The sequence below is a fragment of the Neolamprologus multifasciatus genome, chromosome 5 (assembly GCF_963576455.1).
Source record: "Neolamprologus multifasciatus chromosome 5, fNeoMul1.2, whole genome shotgun sequence".
Lineage (NCBI taxonomy): Eukaryota > Metazoa > Chordata > Actinopteri > Cichliformes > Cichlidae > Neolamprologus > Neolamprologus multifasciatus.
The window spans coordinates 11,986,608-12,012,529 of record NC_140443.1 but is presented as its reverse complement, the minus strand read 5'-3'; the positions used below and the strand labels follow the sequence as shown (position 1 = coordinate 12,012,529).

General features: G+C 36.4%; 1 protein-coding gene across 6 annotated transcripts in view; it reads right to left on the bottom strand.

Moving 5' to 3' along the window:
• The window catches only part of chd6 (chromodomain helicase DNA binding protein 6), a 99,298-nt gene extending 80,580 nt beyond the window's left edge, over positions 1 to 18,718 (bottom strand). For 2 of the 6 annotated variants that reach the window (XM_085159041.1, XM_085159045.1), the window contains exon 1: positions 17,533 to 17,928. The gene's annotated coding sequence lies outside the window, so the exon portion shown is untranslated. Of the gene's footprint in view, positions 1 to 17,457; positions 17,482 to 17,532; positions 17,929 to 17,975; positions 18,314 to 18,361 lie in introns of those variants that run through there. The other 4 variants (XM_085159042.1, XM_085159043.1, XM_085159046.1 and 1 more) reach the window with 4 other exon arrangements.
• Positions 18,719 to 25,922: the final 7,204 nt, after the last annotated feature.

Here is a 25,922-nt window from a genome sequence, read left to right as displayed (position 1 = left end):
ATTCTAACAACAGCTTATCAAGCTTAATAGTGCTGCTGTTGTTCAGCCGCTGGTTTCCTCTTTCTGGTGCAAAGTGGGCCAAAAACAAAGAAGAGAGACAGACTCGCGACAGAAAAGCCGATCAGCTGATCATTAAGCGGTTTCACGATTGAAGTAGCAGCAGGAGAGAGAGAGAGGCAGTCGCTCCATATATCTGTTGTTAAGCTTAACATGGGAACGCTTTACAAACATTCAGAGATGAACTTACACACTTGCTTTACTTCTCTCTGGGAAAACTTCCTCGGAGATGAAATGCTGGTTTGCTAGCGAGGCTACAAATACACACCGTGGCTCTATCACGTGATGCATACTGCTGCGACGTGCTACAGTTATGAGCCGAGTTACTCCGTGTAGCGAGTTTTGTGATGTGCTTTTTTGATATTTAATGGATCGGATTACATTTTTTATTTCTCACCGATATCCGATCCAGTAATTTGGGTCAGTATCGGACCGATACCGATATGTAATATCGGATCGGTCCATCTCTAGTCTGGACACCTATCAATCAAAGCAGTCATGCCCCTAATAGTAATAGTAATAATAATAGGAAGAGGAGGAGGAGGAGGAAGAGGAAGAAGAAGAATTTTGACAGATGAAAATCCACATTTCATGTGGACAAATCTTAATTCTGTTTTGGTCAGCTGCTACAAAAGACAGATCTGATGCTTTCAAATTAGGGAACAACAGAAATCTGCATTGGATCCCCAGTTCCTCGTTGTGAAAAAAAGTGAAGCATGGCCTTGATGCAACTTCATTTCATTTATAGATAACATCAGAATTCTCCTCAGTTCATTCACCTCTGCACTGTTTTAAACTCATAAATATGCACTGAGCAATCCTTTGACGTGTGTTTATATTTATCATTGTTGTGCTCAAAGCTTTTTTGCGATATGCAAACACAGTAGTAAAACCTGGTTTAAATGGAAACTGCCAGTCCTCTACATCAACATAACCATAAAACTAAACAGGAGCACAGTACACTTGGGTGTCCAACTCAAAAAAGGTGTACACCGCACCAGTGCAATAGAAATGACTCAAAGAAAAGAAAAAGATTACCTTGTGCCTCATGTTACAGTATACAGTTCCTTCCATTCAAGTCTTTCAGTGGAAGAGCAGAGTATGCTGATTTCTCTACGAGATCTCCCAAACACATTTTCTCCACATACCTGAAATCAGTTTGTTTTGTTTTTTAAAGAAAAGAAAGAATGATGGCCAAGAAGGACAGAAAACAAACAACTGATGTAGTGATTTACAACAGCTGAGTTATGAGGAATATTGCTGATTTTAAATTAATAGCATTTTAATTCAGGTAAGATGTTTGTTCCTAGATTTCTTTTCTGGCGACGGACCAGATTAACAGGAGAAAAAAAAAGGTCAGTTAAAGACTGAAGGTGCCAATAGACGTTTGGACTAACTTAAAAGATCATCAGTGCAGTAAATGCCTTTTTCCCAGCTACTCAATTATGATTTCATTCTTTTAACATGCTATTGCCTTTTGCTGGAAAGAAAAAAGCAGATTTAGTACAGGTGATATCAATTGCCTGGAACCAGCTCCACTGTGCTTTTCAGAAAGAGCAGGTGCTACTCATATTTTGAACACAGTGTACATGACATTCAGCAAAATCCACCTTTTGCTGCTTAACACTCTGATGATAAAATGGCATCTGTGGTGCACTACTCTGCAGCAGCAGAAACAGTCAGGTACTCCCACCACCTGCCTCACTGTACTATTAAGGATAACTGCAGTATCTGCAGAAGAAGTTCAGACTCCCCACTGTTTTAAAAGTGAGGAGTCTGAACTTCCCACTTTCATAATCCTTAAAACAACAAACCATATTTTCTTCTAATTAGATGGTTTAATTGCATGTGAAGAAGAAAGTCTGTGATTATTGAGGCACTTAATTTTTGCAGTGCACCTGTCATAAAGATCAGTACAGCATATAATGCAAAGTAAAAGAAATATTAGTTTTGGATGCCCCTTACAGATATGCTACATGTAGCTATTAATAAAGATATCTATGGTGTTTTAAAATGCCCTTCACACATTGGAAGACTGGACATCCAAGCATCCAAATATCTGGATATGTTTGACAAATAGGCCTGAAACCTCAAGGTTTCTAATTTATTATAAGCATTTTTGCTTGAAAAATGACAACCAATTACTTTTTTGTCAGCTGATAACAAAAATAAAAAAAATACAGCAAGTCTACAGCTGTCACATTACCACCAATGCTGATGGACTGAAATACAGAAGAAACACATCAATAAACGTGACTCAAACATCCCAATAATCCTTAGAGTGCCCCAAAGCACTTGCCTGAGACACTAACACTGGAGTAAGCAGACAGTGAAACCTGAAATGTAGGGCTTGTGTGATGCGTTATGTCTGTCACGTGGGAAGACGGGTCACAAGGGGGCATGGACTGAGTGAACACAGAGGGAAAGTGAAGCAGTATGAAAACAGGAAAATACAGCATACCTCATGACTTCCTCTCTCATTGCTATAAATGACAATATTTGCATATATAAGCAGTTTAGGTAAAATAATAAAAATATAAACTAGCACTCAAATTCATTGTATATTTGCAGTTAACTTAAAAGACCAATGTCAAGAGTTTAATTTTCCTCCACTTTAGCAGCTTGATGATCCAGGTGAGATTACATTATCTCCTGCACACAGTCCATAGTATAGATATGACTTAAGTGTGTCGACAGCACACGTCTCTGCCACATGGGACTCAGTTATTTTTGGTGCGAAAAATCCTTTCTGTAAATACATGTACTGCATTATACTGATAAAACTGCAAGTGTGTTGGCCTAAATCTAGTTTAATCTCAACTTGATGCAAAGTCAGGGTTTTTCTTAAATTTAATACACAAAAGCTGAAGCCACTCAGTGTGTAAGCTGTTGTGTTTTTTAGATTTATCCCTGACTAGTTTTCTTTTTTCCTTTCATTTTTTCCTCAAATTTACTGACATATTTAGGCTGACACATAATAACTGTGGATCCTGTTGAAACATTTCAAATTGTTCCCTAACAAATGTTGTAATTCATGTTATTCCTGATAGATTTCAACGTGCTCCTTCTGTGCCCAGTGCTGTGTAACGATCCTAATTTTATAATTGCCTACACAGTCTCCACAACTCTTTAGGAGAAAAGAAAGAAAAAAGGTTAAAAAGAAAAACTATTTAAAAGGCAAAAAAGGCCATTGAAATACTGATTTACACAGGACTTATCCTGAGATCTGTTTTTTGTGGAGTGTGGTGGGTAATTTGCTGTAGAATTTTTACTTTGTAAACTGCAGACATTGCAGAGTTGCAAAAGACAAATGACCACAAATGACCTCTGCAATTATTACAACTTACCAGAGGTCCCCAGGTCATCCTAGTTCCATGATATTAGTGCTAATGATTATGACTTAAAAAAGGGGGGGGGATGTAGAATGTATACCCATTTGTCTCACCAATGGACAAATACCTTTAACTATCAAAATGGTAAATTAATATGCATCTAACACCTTTAAGTGCTGATATGAACCATATGCAAATGTGTCTGCTGGGTAGGGCTGCTCGATTATGGCAAAAATGATAATCACGATTATTTTCACTGAAACTGAGATCTTGATTATTTGACGATATTTATTTAACCCTTTAAGACCTACCATAGAACCAAGTCCGCCAGAGCTTTTTTTTTTTTTTTTTTACATGTTGTAGTGCCATTTGTGGGAGCATTTCAAGTTGCTATACATCAATACAACTGTTATAGCCCATATTTTAATAATGTGTATGCATTAAGTCCATAGTAACTACATTAATTGCAAAAAAGTGCAATAAACTACAAAAAAAATTAAAATTGTTTTTGTTTTTTTTACATATATTTCTACTTGTAGAAATTTAAGAGGCTTATCCCTCAAAACTTTAAATACAAAAAAGTTGCAAAAAATAGTTTACAACAACAGGAAATTTATTTTAAGTGTCTTCATAGTTTTATTTTGGAGATACAGCAATTTTTATATACTGCAGGAAAAACAAAAAACAATCCTATGATGCAAATTTGCAAAGAAAACAGCATGTGCATCAAAATAAACTATTTCCAGCAGTGCAATTCGAGTTCTAAGCATCCCAGAAACTATTCAGAAAAGTCAAACATGACTTATAAAAACACCAGTATAGGCTTTTAAGGCCTACAAGTAAAAAACTACATTTTCCGCAAAAATGGCGTCACTTCCGGTTTCGGCCAGGAAATGGGGGACATGCGATAGTTCGCATTGATGTCTTTTTCAATGTGGGAAGTGTTACGAACAGCTGATCAGATCAGCAAAGCATGTTTTTGTAATATTATGTTTTTGTTCCTGCAAGCGCTTTTTATGCAATTTTTGCAAAGCTTTATGTGGAAGGAAACCGTGACCTAGGACAAGCTGATGGCATAAGATGTAAGTACAACTCCTCCGGTTTCATATGCAAAAAAAAAATATTGAGCTAGCTTACGCGGTTCCGGTTCTACTGGGATTTAAAAATAGTTAGCAAAACGGAGCATGCCGCTCTGACCGGCTTAAGGGTTAATAATAACAATGTATTGAATAATGACTTTAAAAAAATAATATAAAATAGTGTGTAAATACTGATAACAGTGCAAGTGTTTGCAATATAAGAAATGAATGAAAAATGTAAACATCTATGTTTAGTGAACTTTGCAGTGTTGCTCTGTGGTGCAGCTACGACACCGTAGCAAAGTTTACACACTATGTCTACTTGATCCACGTCTGACTCCGCGAACCCATAATGTTTCCACACCACTGAAGTTTTTTTTTTTACCTCTCTTTTCAGCCAACAGCAGTCACTATCCTCTCCAAATAACTTCTGCTTAGCTTTCCGAGCTTCCTCGGGTCCTCTTAATTGTTGTGACGCGTGTTCGAAATGCAGAGAGGTGCGCTCGATTTTCTCCACGGAGTAGCGCGAGAGTAAAGCACGAGGGAGGTGCTAATAATCGGCTCAGTCATTTTTAATGATCGTTGAAAGCCCAGATCGTAATCGAGATTAAAATTCGATTAATTGAGCAGTCCTACTGCTGGGCATTGTAGTCCCCGATTTTATGAAGGGAAATTAGACTCTAGAAGGTTGCGGCATTGGGCCTGCTATAATCATATTTAAGTCAAATAGCATAAAGCAAACTATTTTTTTATTAACTAAAGTATTATTTTAAAAACCACATGTAGTTTAATGTCATTGCTTTTTCCAAAGCATTTGAAAATAAGGATTATGAACAAGTTAACCACTTGGAAATGAGACCTGTGAATCATATTTGATCTCAGAATTGTCAGTGTGCTTATATGTGGAGAAAATGCAAATACTGAATCATTGATGACGTTTCAACCATTTCAAGAAAGCAAATCCTTTAGTGAGTTAAACAGCTCCAGTAACACTTCATTTGGATGAGAGTCAGTTTTATAACACTGTCACACCATGGAGTAAAAATCACAACTTCAGTAAAAAGACAAAGATGATGTCATGATAGATGCACTGGCATGACATCCAATTTTGTGAAAGCGTTTTACCTTCTGACAGATTCAATACATTTAAAGTTAAGCTACGCAGCCATTGTACATATCCAGATCTTAGTGCATGTGACAGAACAGAAACAACTTCCTCAACATTACAAATAACTAAGAAAAGAATGTATGTGCATACTTAGATAATCATAGATGACAGAAAAGTGCATGAAAATGGGAAACAGCAATGTAAAGGAGGTGTAAATTTCTTGTTATAGTTGAAAGGCTGCCCAAAAAAGAAATAAAAATGAAACAAGTCTAAATGGAAGTCAAAAAGACATCTTGTGGAGGCTTTTCCTTTTTTAAAACTTCTGTGTTACATTCCTTTATCCCTGCACACCTGTCACCCATGAATATTGATGCAAGAGCATGCCGTTTCCAAATATCAAACAACCCTCTACTGCTCACTCATTTTGCAGCCTTATGTGACAGAACTCATATGCAAACACAAACAAGCGCACATGCGTGCACACACTCACAAGCACACCACGGGGTATGTGAACAACAAAGACTGCATTTGAAATGTAAAAAACACAGAAAACACTTGCATGCAAAAATGTCTTGACCCAGACAGAGCTGTATTGTTACAATATTGTCATAATATGCCACTTACTTTATAGGGTCTGTTGACTAAAAATATAAAATCAGAACAAGTTGAAACACCCTAGGAATTTAATAGTCCAGGCTTGTGTATCAACAGTTTTTTCCTTTTTACAGCTGGCAGTAACAACTTTGGAAGTATGTTATAGTTTGTGCATACTGGTAGGGCTTTGCTTTTAAACTTTCAAATGTTATGATCTGTATCAAGTGTGTATTATGTAGAGGCATAATTTATTTATACGTTAATTATCCACGTAATAGACACAATGGCATAATCGTTACAGCCTTTAAATGTGTCACACTGTATTTTTGATCAAAACATTGAAAGTCAAGTTGGAAGACCAGTAAGACAATAGACTCACATTTAATAGAAGACATAAGGGTTGTAGGGACACAGACACGTTCAATTAACGATTGTGCAGGAGCATTACTAAATAATGATGAATAAACACCAGAAACCAGACTGCCAACATTTCTTTCATGTTTATCTAAGTCATACTGATTCAGATAAAGAAAGTAAAGGGTCAAACACTGGACACTAAATCAAAGCATGGTTAAAAAGGTTTCAATGAAAATTTTACCCAATGGCCTTACAAGATGAATGCTGAAAAGAAAAAAGTTATAACATTGACCTGGCGTTTATTTTTATTCTTTATAATTTTTCTTTTTTATATATGTAAAATGGCTAAAGTCAACAGTAGGCTAATGAGATAAATTAGGTGACGCAACTTTTATATTACAAGAAATTTCTGTTCTTAGACCTACTGAGGGGTCGACTAAATAAAAGACAGGAGAAAGACCTGGTACGGACTTACTACAGCATTTTGCCTCGATATTACTTAGTATGATGTTGTTTTATGTCTATTTTCTCACAAGTCATTTTGATTTCCTTTGAGTTTGATGCAGCGCAGACTAAGAACATCTGTGAGCTGATTCCATGGTCTTTAGCATAAGACAGCATGCAACAACTCAACAACAAGCAAGTTTTATTTTGGCCTGTGATGAAGTTACACCAAGTTAACCAAAGCCAGAATGCTATCGGTCAACAGATGCACAGGATATCCAATATCTGACAATATGAAAATACATTTGCACTTTTTTTACACAGTAAAATTAATTCAGTGCACAACCTAGCTGTTTCAAAAGTAGGTGCAGGAAGATTCATAGACTGACATCAGCCACACGCATTTGAGGATCCGATTTTGATTCTATTATCAGCCAATTACAGGACACCTGAATCAATATACCTGACACCAATCCTTTGAACTGGCTTGAGACATCTCTTATTAATATTCAGATATTGGTTTCACCCATTTCAACCAGACTTTCACTGATATAGTCAACTTAACACTAGACTTAATAATTAGGGATGTGCTCAACAAGTCAACTAGACATTTAAACTTTGCCAAACTCTGTTCCTCGAATATCTGGATCACAGGACTATGTTTGAATAGTAGTCCCTAATAATAGTCCCATTGTTACTCTTCTGGGGAGACTAACTTACACTGTTAAGGCAAAGAGTGAAGACTGTTCATTTATAGGAAACATAAAATAATTTAAAATAAATTGGAAATCTAGGTTCCATGTGAGTGTAGCGTGGACATGAGCGATTGTCTTAATGTGTTTCTATTTAGTATTGATGCAGGCTGAATGTGAGTGTGTCTGTGTATGGGTGTATAAGTCCAATGGCTGTCTGTATGTGTGTGCGCCTGTGTTCTCTATGAAAATGCAAATATTAAAATACATAAATTATATATTAAAAATTATATATAAACATTTTTGTCCAAACTCTAATGTAATGACTTTATTTGAAGTCATTTTTAACCAAATATGACAAATATGACAAAAAAAAAGTTTACATTTCAGGCCACCGTAAAAACGTCTCCTTTAGCTTTTAGAAATTGTAGCCAAACATTAACTGAGAAATTAATCAATAAAAGACAATTGATTTTTTTCCTCCTCCCACTCAGTAACTACTCTTTTTCCAGTAACGGTTTTACCTGTGAAATTATCTCTATAAAGAAACGGCTCTAGGATTTTCATTTTACAACCTTAAAAAGTGGGTGTTAGGGCAGACTTATTCTGAAGCAACAGACAGAAATCCTACCAGGCCATCTCAGTGGAGAGACCCGCTCTTTCTTCAGTGACCTTATTCCCGTCACTCAGTCACTTGCCCTTGCACAAAAGAGCAGAAGAGCCATACTGTTGCTGAGTCTGAGAATCATCAGGAGACAGCTCGCTAGAGGGATGAAGAGGAGCAGCCGGCTGTGCTAAATCAGAACCAAATTTCAGCCCCGTTTTCCCAAACGTGTGTGTGTGTGTGTGCTAGCTTGCACAAAGAGCGGAGCGCGCCTTAAAAATGGAACACAGCTCCTCCTCACTCCATCCCTGCTTCAGCTGTTCGACGCTTCCACGAGGGAACAAACAAAGCAGCGGACAATGGTGTCAGAGGGAGCCCTGTTTAGATTCATCTTTCTCGGTTAATTACTTATCACCTCTAAATCTCAAACCCTGCTGCTGATGCTGATGACACAGTTTTCATCTTTCCTTGTGCCAAGTATCCAGCCTACCTAATCTGATATAGTGTTGTGGCATTGACATGAGCCACACATCAGAGCGCACCACTGTGTGCTATATTTAAGGTCACAAGTGAATCCCGCCTACCTTCTCCACCCAGTGAACGACATGACCATACAACTGCTCACTAACTTACAGCATTTTACACTGAAGACCTGAGTATTGTATTACAGGCATATAATCAATGTCTATTCCTCTATTTTTATTGGTATTATTTATCCCTGTTTATACCCTGTGATGTGTACTCAGAAATTCCTCAATCATATTTTTCTACACTGTCTTTTAATAAAAGTTTTTATATCAGCTCACATATGTTGACATAAAAACTGATGCTAACTGATGCTAGTTTAACAAACATTTTTTTAAAAATCGTTAGGAGAAAAATCCTAATATACTTGACAATTTAAATATATGCTCTTGTTAATCCAGTTATGATGAGACATAATGACCTAAATAAATCAAAATCCAACTTCCACTACCAATACATTGGAATTTCTCATATGGACGCTTTAACAGCTGAACAGATTTCACAATGATTACCATCACCATAATTTTAATGCTACACCAAACTCTCATGTGAATGCATAGCTGCCTTCTCACCCAAATGCAAAATGCAAAGTGGGATAATCGAGAGGAGACAGTGTTGCATTTCCTCTGAGGTGCTGACTCACACTAACTGAGATGCATATCATACAATCAGTTGATCAGTTTAAATCTAATTTCTTCTGTCTCCATCCACAGAAGTGATAAACTGAAACACTAGCACATAAACTGCCCCTTAAACAACAATAAATAAGCACACCAGGAGAAAGTTGAACATAATGAAGAAATCTAACTTAGCCTGTCATTTCTTCATAACTATAATAACATAATATTTATAATCACAAGCTTTAAAACAATAATAAGAGTTTAATAAGGAACATGTTATGACTAAAACAGTGACTACAAACTGTGGACAGCTGATCAATTTTATGGTTGGTTTAATTTAAATGGTTCAACTGAGTGATTGATGGTTTACTAAACCATCAATACAGGTTTACTGTAAACATCTCAGAGTGCAATAAAGATATCTGAGGGCACCATATGCCTCAATGGTGTGAAACACTTCTTTAAGGAGATTAGATACAACACACAGAACCATGTAATGTGTATTACAATTGAAATGTTTTAAATTACTTGACATCCTTGCATTTTTCCTTTTAGGTGCCAACATAGTACATGCAACCTTTGGTTGATCATGCAAATGATCAACCATAGGTTCTTCTGAAAAGCTGATTTCCTCCAAAGATTAAGAGTCATCATTTTCACTGATGCTTTCCTCTCTTACTAAATTCCATGGTAGACCTTGCACCCGAAATTCATATTACACATTAACATTTTTCATGTGGAAAAGTTACAAATAAACACTAAATAATAACACACTAAAAGCCTTTTTGCATGGATTACTGGTATACGATTCCACCATAACAACAATGTGCAAAATGCAGAATGTAGCAAAACCACTGGGCAAAACAGTGGATCACAAATAACACAGTCTGTAGAGTAACATGGACATAGGACTGCCAGCTGGAAAAAAGAGTTTCAAATGTCACAATGCCTTTGTTCCAGCACAACTGGATTACTTTCATGTGATCATCTTCAGCAAAAGAAGTAAAAAATGTTACAAGTTGCTTGAAATTCAGCTGCACATTGTGAACTGTAGAAAAATAATGAAAACTATATGTGTGGCAGCCACGATGTTCCTGTCAAGAAAGAGGTCAGTGTATGTTTTGTTTTTTTGTTTGTTTTTTTAAGTTTAATGACAAATGTGTTCATGACAATATCACAAAATGTACTGTTTGAAAGATTATTTTCTCAGATTAGTCAACATTAAAGTTATTTAAAGTTATTTTTAAGTATAGAGAATTGACAATGAATCTCCTAAACAGAGCTTGTACATTAAAATACTCAATGTTGGTTACATTTTTGTTAAACCAGCATTTAAAAGTATATGTTTATTAAACAAGATCATTTATAGTAAGAGAGATTGTAGGTTTCACATGAATCATTGTATAAGGTTTACATATCCGGACATTAAGGTGACCTTCCAAATTTTCTTTCTATGAACTACAATTTCAGTTGTAAGGAAGAAATTGTTTGTTACACTTGATGTTTAAGTACAAAAGTAATTACATTGTATGTATATTTTAAAGCAAAAACAGTAGAAAGATGGACTTTGTTACTTTGACGCCACCCATTTTGACTAAAGAAAACAATGAGCGATGAACATTTTTACCATGTCCATGTCAGCGGTTTATAAAACTAGATGTGAGAAGACGGCGGCGCTTCCGAATGTCAAACCACTTGTCAATCACAAGTTTTTAGCCAATGAACATACCCCAGATAATCCTCCTTTCTGAAACACAGATTTATAATGCTGACTTTTTAAAATTCAACAGGACCCAAAGTGAGTGACTGAGACCATGTTTTGCTCACAGTGTTCAGAACAGAAAGCCGATTTCCAATAGATCTCTATCAATGTTTCATAACAAGCTTCTAAATCGTTATGTGGAGAAACTTGATGAGGAAGGGACGAAGATGTTAACTTATACCCTCCAACTGAGTTTACTGATGTTGTGGAATAGGGCTGTTCGATATAACGATATATATCGGATGACGATATAAAAACATCTATCGTTTCATTTTACACTATCATTTGTTTCATGGTGTCGCAAAATAAACTGTTCATGGCAATATTTTTTCATCGTTTTGATGGTCACTGTAGTGGCTATATTAATTTCTTAAAGTTCTCTCGTTCTCTTATATTTAATATAACCACACTACGGACGGACAAGCGCCTGTTTTTATGCGTTGTCGTTAGCAACAACGACGGTAAAACCATCGGGTGTCCGCTTGTTTATTTTCCACATAAACCTTTCACAATAAAGCTCAAGATGCTGTTGAGACTTTTCAAAATAAACTGAATCACGTGAAAGAGTATGCAGAGAGAGTTTACGGATGAGAAGCAAAAAAGAGCCGTCAGGTGCTAAAAAAGAAACCTTAGATTCAAACGTTAGAACAGGCTTTTCCCCACAGCACGCCGTGTAATAAATACTCACAAAGGAAACAGCGGCCATTACAACTTATGTCTAAAAATGTATTGTTTCATGCATCTGTTAAAACACTCGATTCCAGGTACACGACGCCGAGCTGGAAACGCTTCACGCAAGTCGAGCTGCCGAGATTCACAGAATTTACAGAAAATGTTAAAATTTTGTGATTTATATCGTTATCGGGACGATAGATGTTTCGGATAGATGATCGGGATATGAGATTTTGGTCATATCGCACAGCCCTATTGTGGAATGTAATCCTGGCATTATTCCTGACTTCACACCACAAGATTTATATCATTATGTTATCAACAATAACACACATTATATTGGACGAGATATGAAGGCCTACAAAAGTTTTAATGCTTATCAGTATTTTGTGGCAAGATGGGTAACAAACCCAAGTCACTGGACTTTGCCTGGAACTGTAATCACTGGATCAAGTGGGCCACAGTCACTGCTCAGGTATTTTCCTGATTTTTATTACATTTTGATGTTGACACACTGACATGTTAAATGTTGGTTGGGGATATCCGTATTTTCATCACTAAGCGCTGCTGTAAGCTCCAGTTCGCTGCTATTGATTGATTTTTCTGTTACAGATTTTTTTTTTTGAAGTAGATCTAAAGTGGGGAGACTCGAACTTAGCAAATAAACTCTTGTGATGTGAGAATGTAATCAAACTGTTGATCAGAGGGAAAGTAGTTTAAGTTTAAGTTTTAGGACCCTAGTTTCTAATGTTAGCTGGCGTGACATTAGCTTGTAACGTTATGTCCCTACTGCAACATGCCTGAATAAAATTAGTAGGTCATAAGTAGAACTCTATAGAACTTGACTGCATGCTGAGGTGGCAACCCCTTACCCTACCTACTCAAGTAAATTTAAATAAATGTAAGTAAATGTGTTGGGAAAAATATACTTCTAAAAGTACTTGTATTGCACCAATGGTCATTCACTTATGAGCTGCTTTAACATGAATCAAACGGCTAAATTTTATTCAGATGTGTTGCAGTAGGGACACATGTAAAAGGTCCAGGACACTGGCCCTCGAGGAAGGGAGTTTTAGACACGCGTCTTTGCTTCTGGGTTTAAAAAGCGATTTCCATCTTTTATACCATCTATGGTTTAACAGCACACAGGATGAATACCCAAGGCCAGGGTTGGCATTAACGTAACTCTTCATACAAAGAAAGGGAAGAAAGTTGCTTTCTACAGCTTGAGTTTGACTAACATCGACAGACATCTATACAGTATGACGGAAGGGCATTTGAAATTGTATGTTTTTTTTCCTTTATAAGTCAAACCACCTTTAAAAAAATATTATAATTAGTTGTTTACTGTTCAGGCTGACCTTGAACACAAAACCTCCTACCAAAATATAATTATTAAGAAACTGCATAAATTGTATTAAATTATATGTTAGACAGAGAGTTGTGTTGGTGAGATCAATATTAGTTCCAAGGTGGAGTTTGTGCCTAACGAAGTAACCAATGACTGTATCTGCACCAACTCTAAGTTTATTCTTATAATCACCATTTCACAGAACTTGATACTGTGTAAATAAAAGTTAAACAGGTTAAACAGTACTGTTTAAATAAATGTGTACTTTTAAAATAAATAAATTTAAAGTTTAAATAAATATAAATAAAAAACATAATACAATGATTTATAAATTATTTAAACCTGATATTTAATAGATAACAGCTCAAAGACATCATATCAAATGTTCTAACTGAGAAACATTTTTGAAAATGCATCCTAATTTGAGGTCAGCAACACTTCAGAAAAGTTAGAAGAAGCGAATGTTTTTTGCTACTGTGTTACATCACCTCTGTTAACCATATTCCCTTTGGAAAATGATATAGTTTTAAAAGCGAGTATTTCATTCTTGATTGATACAGGATTTCAGCAGATAAACAGTTTGTGCCATCATTGTCATATTTTTCATTTCATAAAAATCTAACTGTTTTTATTGTGAGCCAGATCTGAGGAGCGTACTATGAAGCGAGATTAATGGATAGCAATGACAAACTTAAAGTCTGAGTTTTGTGTGTCACAAAGGAGTTTAACTTTGCTATATGATTAGGGTAACTTATGCTGAACAAATAACCGGCGCAGGTTATATCCAGAGTTTCGGTTTAATAATTGACTAGATGCACCACATTTTTACTGATTCTTTTATGTATAGCATGTTTTAAGTGCAATTCAGCTTGTTTGCAGGGCAAATACATTTTATATGTGGAAGTTCTTAAGCTGCATGTCTGTGAAGATTCTCAGTCATCCAGGTCATCGTAGTCTAAAGAAGTCCAGATGCTTTTCTTTCCAAGCTTTTTAAGCTGTAACTTACTAAAATCACAAAAATAGCCAAGCTGTAAAGTTAGAGCAGCTCAAACTGTTTATCATATTGTCATTTGGAATGTGCATGTATTTGTTGATATGGAAAATGTATACATATTTTTATATTTGATTCTAACCTGCTGCTAAGCCACTTTTATATTGCTAGAATTGGAGCTACAAAACAAAGAACACACGGTAAGAATGCATATTGTATCAATAAAATTTATTTTACTTTAATCAGCTAATAGTCAGCATATTAATAATAATAATTATTATTAAACTTTAAATGAATCCAGTTTACAGTTTCAGATATCTTAAGTACAGCTTTTATGTTAGAAATAAACAAAGAGCGTACTGAATGTTATATTCCAAGGTTAATGATTTTCAGCAGCCTTAATGTAATTGTACTGTTAACTGTAACAGTTTTGCATTCTATTGTTATGTTCACTGTGTTCTTTATCGTTTACAGATTTAGACTTTTTAGATTCACCATTTTATCATCATCAACTGATCACATCTGATTGGAGTAGGCGACACTCATAGGGATCATTTGTGTGCACGCCTGTTTGTTTTTTTTTCTTCTTCCCTTTAACTACAGGTCCAGGCTAATGAATGTTTCCATGATTTCCAAAAAAGGATTAGTAATTTTAACTGGTTAGAGAGCAGGCCAGTTTCCACTTTACTTAAGTCCATCCCAACTGAGCCCAAACATGGCGACAGGTGGTCCTGGATCTTGTTTACGTATACGTTTTCCTGCATGTTACAGTTGAAACTTGCATTTGTATGTTGAGCAAAAATCCTGTGGTTCTCGGAGATGTTCCTGAGCACATGCACTAGTTTCTGTTTTTAATGCTGCGCTGCCCAAGAGCCAGTAGATCACAAGCATTCAATACTGGTTTTCTGTATTAGACCCTGTGTACAGAAATTTCTCAGAATTTTCTGATAATATGTAAAATAGATTATTTTTTTAAATACCCCCCCCCCCCGCCCAATCTATAGTTTTCCCTGTTCCAACATTTTATTAAATGTCTTATTTGCATCAAATTTATTACAAATAAGAATTTACAGTTTCAGTATTTGATCATCTGCCTTTGGTTTATTTTCACACAAACACATATTAAATAATTTACAAATCATTGCAATCTCTCCTTTATTTACATGTTATAAAGACAAAGGTTTTAACTGATACTGTCACAGAGATATTATTTCAAGAAAATGTCAATTTCTGGAGCTTTATTTGGCAGGAAACTCTGAGACCTCTTAGTCTTGTTACACTGAGCTGTGTTTGTGTCATTTGTCAAACAGATTAAAAACAATATGTTGGAACGTAATCCAATGTAAAATCACTACTAAACAGTTGATTTATAGTTGAACTGACACCACTCTGAATGTGAACAAAAAAATGAACATTGAAATCTTCAGAATACAGAATGTGTGGCACAGTATTACATTAAACTGTGTAGGTGTGCCTAATGAAGTGGAGAGGGAATGGAAAGGTCACAGATTATCAGTACGTATCTGGATTTATTATTAAGGTTTTATTTATTTATTATCGGGTATTTCTGATCACTGAAGTAGATGAACGCACTTTTATTTGGTTTAGATGGAGAAAAAGCTCTTGCAGAATATGTTCAAACACTGAGCATGCAGTTCTCTACAACAGGTGGCTCTTTTAGAGCTGTCCTTGTGAGAATTGTCTGCCTGTTGCCTCAACTAACATTTTTTTAAGTTAATTTTTTTTCTATGACAAAGCAATATCTGTTTAAAGACTGTCAATTTTTGGTCACAAATAAATAAATCTAAAAATAACCATTAGCAAGGTAATGGTGTGATCTAACAGGAAGGAAAGATGTTCAATACTACTATTCAACTTTCAGTTATTCTGACCTCGGTGCCAACTGATGTCAGCAGCTGTAAAAATTCCCAAGGAGTCAACATCCGGCATCGGTATGAGAATAATAGCACAGAAGATTCTTAACTATTTATATAAATTTATGTAATTAAGTTGAGCTTTGTGTACTACAGTGTACACAAATGTACACTGCTTGAACTGTCAGCTGTCTCAACAACTGAGAAAAGGGGAAAAGAGAAAAGAAAAGGGTTTTTTTTTATTCCCTCTGCTTTCTCAATGATGGAGTTAAAGAAACGCGGCAGTTCTGCAAGTCAAAATTAAAAAGCCTGTCTACTTGTCCACGATAGGTGTACAAGTAGGCAGACAGGCGCATTCAGGCCAGAGTTTTCAAATAGCCTACATGTCTTTTTCCTCCCACAGTCAAAAGACATGCATCCTTTATCTTTTGGCTGCAGCACACCAAAACAAGGCCAACATGCAAATACTGGGTCACCATGCCTCCTGGTGACCAAAGTGAGTCATACTGCAAACCACCAAAGAAAGTCCTGAGAATTGAAAAAGCAACTTTTCAGCTCTCACAAACTGACTGAATTAAACTAAATGCATTCCTAGCAACAGATAGGAGCAGTTATTTATGTCAAATACAAAGGACTACTTCCAGTCTTACACCATACTAACTGGTAAGGGAAAACATCCTGTACATATGCTGGACTTGCATTTATAGAAGTCTTTTCTAGTCTTACTGACCACTCAAAGCACTCTACACCACAAGCCACATTCACAACCTTAGTCTTCCAGACTGGACAGTAGAGTCAGAACAGATTGGGTAAAAACAATTTAAGAGTTTCCACTTATCCTACACATAAACATTCTTTGTAACACTATTAATCTCCAAGTCACTGTAATAGGGATTATCTTTTAGTACCCTTTGTCTGTGCACCTGGCCAGGTGAAAATGTAGGGATTTAGGGACAACACTTTCACTTAATGACTCAGTGTGCTTGCATGACTCATTATGTCCCCGAATACACACCTGGCTGTTATAGCTACAAATGTTTCATAAGGGGCTATGAGGCTAACAAACTAGCTTTTATCAAAGCTCTTTGAGGTTTTGGCTATAATGAATGCTAGCAGACGCATAGGCTAGCGCACAGCTAGCATGAATGTTGCAAGGCACTGGATTGCCACAAGTTGGGAGGGCTAGCTAGGAGGGAAAAAAATAAGTTCCCGGCGAGTAAAAAGCCGACTTGGGGCGAAAAGCACAAAACACACACCGGACACACCGACAGAGAAAAGGATACACTGTGTCCCATTTCATGTTAGCCCCCGTAGCTACCGCGCTAGCTTTCTCCGCTAGCTCTGTAATGTCACTGCATCGCTGTTGTAAATACATTATAACAGCCCTCTCCTTACACGTGTGGAGAGCCTCTAAAACTCCTTCTCGGGGACATCTCTCCACCGAAAAAACCTCTCCAGCGGGCTGCTCACCTGCTCCGGACACCGGACACACGCTCTCACCGGCGAGACATCCCCCCGGTTAGCCCGAAAAACACTGGCGCTTTTTATTTCCAAGGACACAAAATCGCCATGACAGTTTAGAAAAATGCATAAAAAATTAGCAGGCAGAGGAGGGAGGGGAGAGAGAGAGAGGGAGAGAGAGATGAGGAGGGGAGGGGAGAGGAGGGGAGGGTAAGGGAAGAGAGGAGGAGAGGAGGAGAGGAGGGAGGAGAGAAGGGAAGAGGGAGGAGGAGGGAGGGAGAATAGAGGAACTCCACGCAATATCTATTTAATCCACATAAAGCTACCAGCTCCGCGGAGTTCATTCAGTCTGGATGCTGGAGTTCTGCACTGCCAGTCTAGACACAGCCACGCGCACGCGCACGCACGTTCACAAAGACAAGCCGCATCCTAAGTCAAAGGGCGCTTCTTACCTAAAATGGCCACTGCAGCAGCCAAAACACAAACAGCATTTTATTTGGTGGAAGTTTAGCAGCAGCGGCGGCGGTGTGGCTGCTGCAGCCAGCCTAACCTTACCACTTTGATCCAGTAGCAGCTCAGCGTTTCACATTTTTCCATTGGCTGCAGCCTAGCGCAGCTGGCTCCATGCATATTTCCATTGGCCCCGCAGCTGTCAAGCAAGCAAAAACGAGCCACTCTCTCCCGGGTTTGTCTGAGAGCTATCGCGGCAGCCCCAGGCAACACCATTGTGTATTGTGTGTATTTTCCTCCCTTCCTGCTGATTCGCATAGATGTGAGCCTCATGCCCACTGCCTCTTGCTTTTTTTAGGTGGTGGTGGTGTTGTGTTGTTGTCCTTACCGCAGATTTGCCGGGAAATCCTTCTCGTACCGGGAGAAGCTTCCCACCGCACCGACCGGCTGCCTCCTGCTGCTGTCATTGAAGGAATGAAAAAAACAAGAGGGGAGCGTTCAGTTTTCAACCCCCCCGATGCAACAAAACGAAGGGGTTTACATTTCTCCTCTGCTGGCTGCATCCACCAATCATGTCGCTTTTTACTCCTCCATCATTACCGGGTTTGAAGGGCGGAAGAAAAGAAATAAGACATTCCACGTCTTTTGCAGATCGGGTTGCGTTTCCCGGATGTTGAGCTTCGTTGCTGGACTTAAATTGCTGTTTGTGAGATGCAGGATGTATCAGATGTTAACTTTTGCCTTTTTAGGGATCTGTTTCGCTAGAAGGCTGATCCGAGTGTGTCTTTTGAGAAGACTTGGAACCTCTCTTTGTTTCCAGCTTCACCTGGAGTGCGCTGACTTTTAGCATCACCAGCCCGTTACCTTCTTCCATTATTAGCTAAACACGCTTTTTATGATACACAATAAACTTTTATTCAGAGCCTATTCATTCCCTGTAGCTGTGAAAACGCTAATTTTGTATGTGTGTCAGGAACTTCTGACTTTAAATAAACGCATCACAAATTTATAGTAACATGTTGACATTTGGGACTTAAAGTTTGACTTTGTTCAAAATATTATGACCCCATCTTAAACTCTTTTTTTCTTTAACTTTCAACCATACTACGCAATCTTCATAACTGATTATCACTGACCCTTTACTTACTCATCCTAGGTGGCTTAAAAGCTAAAAAGAAAAAAAAAGAAAGAAAGATTCCCTGTGCTGATTCTGTTATAGTTACTGTGTGTAAGTATGTTTGAGTCCATTATTGTTACAGGTGCACTATAGCATCTACATTTTTATTAGTATTTCAAGCAGAGGTGTTGGGGAATAAACTATTTGTACGTATTAACAGTTTACCTCAAACACATTTTAAACTTACTTTTAAACAAACAATAAAACAATTATCTAGACAAATGTGTTTATGTTTTTTCCTTCCTTTTAATAATAAAACCATATGTATCAAACCTAATTGAACATTTAAAATCCCATATGGTATCAAAGTTACATTTACAAATATCAACATATTTTTTGTCAAATTACTGCCATCTATAGTTGTGCTATAATCCTGAACTTTCCTCTGAACTCTGTTGTTCAAACTTGACTTATTAAAATTAATTAAAAAATAAACTGCTTTACCATTTATTTTTAGGTGCACACGTAATTGATTAATAGTTTATATTCAAGAGCACCTGTTATTTTATCTTTTCTTTTTATCTTTTTTTTTGATGATATGGAGCTGGAGATGGGTGGGGTGGATGGTGGGTGTATAAAGTACACACATTCACAGTTGGGCAATAGAAGATTTGAGTATTGGTTAAATGTAAGTGCATAAATTCTGCATTGAAACACTCTGGATTTTTCCTTCATTATACCACACCACTGTGTCTATATATGACAAAACAATGGTTCAGTAATGCTGTAATCATACGCTGAATACTTTGCAGTGCAGTCAGACATTCTGTATGACATTCCTTTGAATTATAATTTATATAAATGTGCTTTTTAAAACTTCACACTTAATGTTAGTCCAGGTTGCTATGAATGAACATGCAGATGTATTGAGTTCAAACCCTTTAACTTCACTGACAAGATCTTACCATTGCGTGTGAGGAGACAAGTCTAAAAACTTGAATTTGATGATGAGGATATGGGTGAAAGCTTCTGAAATACCCTGAGCTGGACTTTACTTTGCCAAAAGTTAAATATAGTTTGGTTAAAAAGTCAAATATTCTTACTTTTATTAACAAACACTAATTCACCATTGTTGATATTTTCAGTGAGAAACCAGACTTGTGTTATTCTGCCTTTGCAAGACAAATCTGCTTGAGTTAAAATTACAAGTTTTCGAATGCAAATAATGTTTTTTTTAATTAAAGTGTAGCAGACAGCCTATAATGATAATGATAGTGCTTCATGAGCATCACAGAATTTCTGAGTGCTGAGATTTAAAATTTTCAAACGCTTTTTTCTTCTTTAAATGTGAAGGTGCTGAGATGCAAAATCATCTTGTCTGCAGCACCTTTGACATGCCAAAAACAAAGTCCTGTTTTGTCTGAGTTAAATGCCTGATGTTACTGAGATAACAGCTTAAAGTATTTTCTCTGTTACATACTTTACAACCTCTGTACAGTAAGTGAGGTTAACACTGTTGCAGGTACACTCCATGGAGACCCTCCTGGAAGAAAAATCTCACAGTGGTGTGCAGTGTTTACATCATTAAAATGAATGGAGATGTTTTTCTGCATCGCTGGTATCTGCTACTAAATTAGACATCATCACATCATCCACAAAGCAGCTTTTAATATAATTTCGCCTCATAAAATGAATTGTTTGCTACAGCCAAGCAAGCTCACATGTACTGTCTGTTGCATTGGAAGAACAGAGATAAATAGTAGAGGAAGCAGTTGAAATGTTATTGAAATACACAGCCTGACTCAACTTTTTCCCCCCTTTCATCTCTGGCACATTTTCAGTTTGTTGCAGTTTTTTTAAATACTTATTTTATTTTCCCCTTTTTTCTTATCACACTAAAAAGACCAACTATATCAGAAACTGTTTATTTAAAGCAAAACAAACAAACAAAATAACAGTCTCAGTTGTGGAAATAATAATGTTTTGTAGCATTTTGTTTGTTGTTGATAATCCTTTTCTTTATAGTACATGTGATGATAATCCCAGCATACAAATCTAAGCATTACCTTAACCTTAACATTCATTCATACTTTAAATGTATATTTAAGATTCTAGCAAACATTATTACAAAAGTGTAGGAAAATGTAATAAAGGGCTTGACAAGAAATAGGCAACATAATTAAAAATTGTTGTGGCAATAACTTAGTGATTGACTGGATGTATAAAAGAAATGTAGACTTTTAATATAGAAAATTAAACATATGATTGATACTAATTAAACTGATATTTCTAAAAATTAGCATTTGTTGTTAAATTCAAATGTATTAAAGGCTATATAATTACATAAACACGTTACTAAATTGCTAAAGTGATCAGCTTGTTCAAGTAGAGGTCTGTTTAATTTAATGAGGAGCCAGTGAGACAAGTAGGTAAACACACTGTAATTTCTTCTGTTATTGAAACACTGATTTTTCCCCCCCTTTGGACTGAATGCAGGTTAGTTGAAAAGAAAGTGCCCAAATTGCTCGTTGGATGTGAATTTGCTTGTGCATTGATGTTTGTTTACGGCTTATTTTACCCACTTTATACAGGCTGTAGAGCTCAATGGCAGAGCCCAGTGTCACACCATCATGAAAAAAATAACTGGTGCAACACAAGGATTAACTTGTTTTTCACTTTTATAAAGTTGCTCATTCTGTTTCAGATGTCAGATGACTAATATCACTTTTCCCTACATGCCTACATGGCTCAGCTCCATTTCACTCATTTTTTAGGTTCTCTATTAGGTGATAGTACCTGGTACCAGATACTTGTTTAGTACCTACTCAGCCGGAGTTCCAAGCGATCTGAATTTATCCTAAAATGTGACATCCAAAAACTGCATGGCGAGTCACTGGCGTCACTCGATGATGAGTTATGGGAGTCAATGCCCAATCAACAGAAGGAATGGCAGATATTTAATAGTCAAACACGACAATGTGAAAAAGTTGATGTTTTATGAGGCATGTATATATCATGCTAATATTTAAGTGCACAGTAAAGCTTCACATAACATTAGTCTTTGCTGTACCTTATATTTTACCTCCATATATACAGATGGTGTGTATGTGTGTGAGTCATACCTGGTGCTTTAAGTTGATTATTGGGTAAATCCTGAAAAAGACCCCAAAAAATAAGTATATTGTAGCCCAGCCAAAATTTGATTTTGATTAAGTCATGGATTTAAAATTTTCATGTAAGTCTTTAAATTCAAGGTTTTGGTACTTTTTACCTGCAGACAAATGTATCTATTGTTCCTTTGTCCTCTGTAGTATTATCTGCTGTCTCTTGAATATAATGGAATTAAATTGCACTTGTCCTGTGGTGCTCAAAGCATCCACGAGTAGAAACAATACAACACTTGCAATGTCTTGTTCAAATATTTATGACCTGCTTTACTGAAAAACATATAGATTCTAAACACACAATCATTTCACACAACACGACGCAGTTCATTAACTTACTTTACCTAAGGTTGTTAGGTTGTAAAATATCATAGGTTAGTGTACTTTTTTACATGTATTAAAACAGCAGATATTCAAGGTGAGGCAAGTTGGAGCTTGGTGCACTATTAGCAGAATTGTTTACATGACAAACCCCAGGGACAGGAAACAAACATGTGACCTTTTAAACCTTGAGGCTGTCTTCAATACACAGCATTAAAAGCGTCTTGTGTATTTTATCCTCGTGCTTAACCTCAGGTACACAGCTGGTGTTCTTTGAGGTTGATTACACTAAAGATTGTAGTTTGTATTATGCTGAAGAAGCTGACAAATAATAAGCAGCACTGAGTAAAGAAAAAAAAACACAGAAAAGGGAAGAAAATGTACAAGAAGTGAGAAAAACAGTTTAGTTTTACTATTTCTAGGTCCTTATCTAGAAGCAGTAAAAAATCCAACACAAAGGGTGTCAAAGGGAAATGCTTTGTCATTACCTAAAATCAATATGGTTTCTCATGTAAACAGAGTGTAAACAGAAGTCTAAACTCATCAGCCACATCAGATAGACACATGCACGTTTTGTGTAGGCTGCGGTTCAGGTCTGAGCAAAATATTTTCTAAATAGGGAGAACTCCTACTCTCACAGCTACCTCTTTCATAGCAGGCACTTACAAGTGCAAAACTACTGGGGCCCTATGGAGGTGTAGTCTAAAGATGTAATGCTCACTGACAAAAAGATATACAATTGCCACTGTAGTTTTGATGGTAGAGATCAGAAGAATAGGCAGCTGATTTTATTTTAATAATTTTCTTGACAGGTGTAGAGTTACAGTGGATTATCTTAATAAGTAGGCTAGTATGTGTGGCATCACATACCAAAGACACTTTATGGCATGCACGATTTTAAATATCAAGCTAACAACAGCAGCAGCCTGGCAACAGTTGAACTACCACATTATGGTTGGTCTTGGAAGGGTTTTCTTTACATCTATCATAATTATGACATACTACACTGCTAAAAAAATACTAAAATCTGGAAATGGTTGCCACTGATATATATTATCCTGGTTTTCACAATTGTAGTTCTGAGATGGTTTAAACAGGGGAAAGTACTGGGTGAACCTACATATTAAACCTACAGGACCCTCTCGACTGTGGATCCCCATTTCATGAAGCGTTGTTTTTTTTCATGTATATATATATAAGTTTATTTACTTCGAAAAATGAAGAAAGGTCGATTGTATTTCGGTAACTGCAAGTACTGTTGTTTTCTTTTTTCAATAAAAATATTTTCAAAAAAAAGAAAAAGAACTACAAACGTATACTATTCAATAAATGTCCTAGCACTATATTTACTGTAGTACCGGTACTGAAATAAAAGTACGGCTTTTTGATTCGAAGCAGAAGTAAACATTTATTTGAGTGATTTAGCTCCATTATCTCCACATCATTAAGAATTTTGGTGTAAACAGGCTTTCCATAGATGAGATTGTTCGAGTTGTAGCATGTCAACTTTTAACTAAGCTACACAAAATTAGATTTTGACATGAACATTTTAAAGAGTTAATATTTAGACTTTAAATTAAAGCATAGAAAACATGTCAGTATTTAGGATGTCAGTAATATACTAGGGTTATTCTAACGACCTCATTCTTTCAAAAGCAGACGTGCTGGCCTGTTTTGTGTTGCACCAGGCACTCAGCAAACACTAGATTTATGGTGCACATTAAGGCATTACAACCTATGCAACATAACCTATATTTGAAGCCTTGGGTGCAAAAAGGATAACACACAGACTAGGTTTAAAAAAGTAATAGATTTATTTTTTCAGTAATACAGTAAAGACGTCCACATTGCAAGCTTTCATTGCAGCCCCCTTACAGTGAATGTCTATGCTACATATAAAAACAATAAGTAAGAAGAACCTACATCCAGTAAGTGTTGTATTGGTACAATCAATAGGTGAAATCATACCCTGAGCTATTAGTCTGAAACTGTGCACAGTACACAGGTCTACAGGACTGTTAGGAGTGGCAATAAATCGAACCAAATGCTTTTTGATATGTCTTCTGGGAGCCATGACTGTCTTCATAAAAATTTTAATGCAGTAGTTGTCTTTGATGCTACATATATTTAAGACTATGTGGTCTCTATGTGTGATGGTACATCTAAAGTCTGATTAATACTATCAGCATGATGAGCACTGCCAAACTGTATTTTTGCTACACAGAAATAAAGTTCTGACTTTCAAAGTCTGTTCTTTCACACACAGACCGCCTGCACTAAAATATGTGTTTATAAAAAGCCTCATCAGGAAAGTGTTTTACTGGATTTCATTATATGGTCATTTCAAGCAATAACATAATCAGACAAGTGTTCCCTGGGCAACAACAAAAGTTTTGTTTTCTGGTGAAAACAAGAAAATATATGTATATATATATCACTAATTCTAACACGAAAAATAACAAAGACAAAGCACTCATATTTGTTGATTGACAGACGGAGTCTGTCTCTGAAATATGAATTAAAAATAACTGAGAGAGCTGCTTTTTTGTCATTATAATAAAGGAAATCGAATTATGTATCTATGCTGTGATAGTCACCTTTGAACCAAAGTGACTGAATTTATGATTTTGTATTAATCAGTGATTGTTGATTAATCAATGATCAGTGAAATTCTTCGTGCCGCTGCGTATTGATAAGCACTTCATCGACCAAACATGGATATCACAACAAGTGTTTTCATTCATGAAACATGATGTCAATCGAGGAAGGAAGGCCACTGAGTGATCTCCTATAAATTTCCATTTGTGATATTTAATTCTTATTTATCGATATTATTATTTGGCTCATTTAATCTTCTCTTTGATTTATTGGGACAAACATTAAAGAGTGCCATCTGATAGGCTAATTTGCTTTGCATGGTTAACTTGACTGTTTCGTTCACTAATTCAGTCATTTAGTTTCTTATCTTTACATGTTTTCTGGTTAGTCTCAGTGAGAATTAAAGTCTAGCCTACATGAATGTATGGCCTTATCTTGTTCAACCCACAGTAATTAAGTAGTTTAACTCACAGTCTTATCGGTGTAATTCAGATCTTCCTCTGTCTCTGTACTGCATCTTGAAGGAATCAGTAGGAACTGTGCTTCTCTATTTTTGCCTTGTTTGGACTCAGGTGGAAAAAGCTGGAGCACTCTTATAAACTAAAGTAAAGCATGTAATCACTCATATCATCAGAACTGTGTTGTTTTTGTGCAATAAAAGTGTCACTGTTGTTGTTTTTCATATTTTTCTCTACCACTGTTTGACATTTGTAAGCAAACAAAGAATAGAGCTGCAAACACTTAATAAT